General features: G+C 41.2%; 1 non-coding gene across 1 annotated transcript; it reads left to right on the top strand.

The window, feature by feature from the left end:
* Window positions 1-2,108: 2,108 nt before the first annotated feature.
* LOC131171548 (small nucleolar RNA R71) lies at window positions 2,109-2,215 on the top strand. The gene has a single exon (XR_009142208.1). It is a non-coding gene; the product is annotated as a small nucleolar RNA R71 (small nucleolar RNA).
* Window positions 2,216-2,445: the final 230 nt, after the last annotated feature.

The raw sequence follows: 2,445 nt of genomic DNA, 5'->3' as shown, positions 1-2,445 counted from the left end.
TTGGTGTTCGATTGTGGGTTTACTGTTTTCTTCCATGGGTATCCTATGCATGCAAATCGAAGGGTTGATTCCCTTCAGGTCTTCTATTTTATACCCTAATGCTTTGCTATGGATCCTAAGTTCTCTTAATAATTTTTCCACTTCTAACTTAGACAGGCTAGCATTGATTATAATAGGATACTTACAATTTGAGTCTAGAAATGCATACCTTAACGAAGACGGGAGAGATTTAAGCTTTACCTGTTCGGCGTTTTCCTGGAGCATACCTTCGGTTTGTTCCTCCTTCAAATCCTCCATCTCTGAAGCCTTAGCTAAAGGTAGGGGTGGAGGAGCTGCCAACTGTTGTGCACATGCTGCTATTTCAGTATTTTCATCATCCACTGTGTGGCTGCGCACAATACATGCTTCAAGAGGATCTTTAGGATGTGTCTTATGAAATTCCTCTTTAACTTGTTCGTCAATTATGTCAACTTTGAAGCATTCATCAGGTTCAAATTTGTGTTTCATTGTGTCGAACAAGTTGAACTCCACTTCTTCTTCTCTTACCTTGAGGGTTAATCGTCCATTTTTGATGTCTATGATAGCTCCAGCGGTTGCCAAGAATGGTCTTCCCAAGATGATGGGAATTTGGACATCTTCTTCCATCTCAAGGACAACAAAGTCCACTGGAATGAAGAATTTGCCAACTTTGATAGGGATGTTTTAAAGTATCCCTACAGGATATTTAATGGATCGATCAGCCAATTGCAATGAGATTGTTGTGGGTTTCAGTTCCCCGATTTCTAGCTTTTTGCATATTGATAGAGGCTGACGCTTGCTCCAAGATCGTAGAGGGCCTTGTCTATTTTCTTGTTACCAATGATACAGGGTATGGAGAAGCTTCCTGGATCCTTCAACTTTGGAGGCAGTTTGTTTTGCAGAATGGCACTGCATTCCTCTGTTAGAGCTACTATTCCATAGTCCTCTAGCTTCCTTTTCTTTGACAGAATTTCCTCAAGAAATTTGGCATAAAATGACATCTGAGAAAGTGCTTCAGTGAAAGGGATGTTAATATAAAGTTTATGTAAAACTTCTAAAAACTTCCCAAACTGCTTGTCTAATTTGGCTTTGTGAAATCTATGAGGAAAAGGTAGGGAAGGCTGGTATGGTTCTGGTAATTTCTTTGTCTTCCTTGCTTCCTCTTCTTGATCTTTCTTAGCTTCTTCCTCCTTTTTCTCTGCTTGGTCTTTAGATTTTTCTATGGTTTTCTCTGTCGATTCTACCTCTGGTTGTACTAGAGTTTTCCTACTCCTCAGTGTAACTGCCTTACAATGCTCCCTTGGGTTCATTTTTGGTTGACTGGGAAGTTTGCCAACAGCCTTACTTGAAGAACTGCCTGCTGAGCAATTTGATTCTCTAGCATCTTGTTATGGGTAGCAAGTTGGTCCATTCTGGAAGTCAGCTGTTTAATCAATTCAGTTTGTTATTGTTGAGCTGCTAGGAATCCTTCCATCATGGTTTCCATGGTCATTTTTGGTTCAGGTTATTGAGGTTGGAGAGGTAGCGATGGCTATGCAAGGTTCTGACCTCTGTTCTGAAATCCAGGGGGTGCTGGAGGTTTGTACCCTTGTTGCTTGTTTATTGGCTGGTTCTGCTAACTAGACCATGAGAAGTTTGGGTAGTTTCTCCATCCAGGGTTGTAAGTATTTGAATACGGATTGTTTGGCTGCCTCTGGTTGAAGTTTCCTCCATTATTCACATAGTTCATCTATTCTGTAGGTTCATTGAAATTGCTGTATTCTGAATTCATGTACCCTCCTTCGTAGCTGCTTTCATGTTGACTATTTGTACCAACTGCGTTGGCTTGCATTCTTTCGAGTTTCTTTGTGAGCTGATCAAACTGGGCATTTATCATGCTCAGGGCATCTACTTCCAGGACTCCTGCAGTTCTTCTTGCATTTCCTCTTTCGTTTGACCACTCATAGTTATGGTATGCAACCCTTTCTAGGAGTTCAAGTGCTTGTGGCACTGTTTTCTCCATTAGATCACCCTCTGCAGCTGAATCAACTGTGCTCCTTGTAGAGGGTAGTAATCCATTATAGAAATTTTGCACCAATAACCAATCTTCTATGCCATAGTGTGGACATTCCCTCTGTAGGTCTTTATATCTTTCCCATGCATCATAGAATGATTCTCCCTCCTTTTGTCTGAAGGTGTTGAGCTCAAATCTCAGCTTTGTAGTCTTTGCAGGTGGGAAATACCTTGCTAGAAAAGCTTCAGAGAGGTTTTCCCAGGTAGTGAATGTTCCAGCCGATTGAGAAAGTAACCACTTCCTTGCTCTATCTCGAAGGGAGAATGGGAATGCTCTAAGTCTTATTGCTTGATCAAACACTCCATTCATCTTGAATGTATCACATAAGGTAAGAAAACACTGGAGGTAGTAGTGTGGGTCCTCTGTTGGTGAAC

The sequence above is a fragment of the Hevea brasiliensis genome, chromosome 12 (genome assembly GCF_030052815.1).
Source record: "Hevea brasiliensis isolate MT/VB/25A 57/8 chromosome 12, ASM3005281v1, whole genome shotgun sequence".
Taxonomy (NCBI): Eukaryota; Viridiplantae; Streptophyta; class Magnoliopsida; order Malpighiales; family Euphorbiaceae; genus Hevea; species Hevea brasiliensis.
This window is presented reverse-complemented; position numbering and strand designations above follow the sequence as displayed.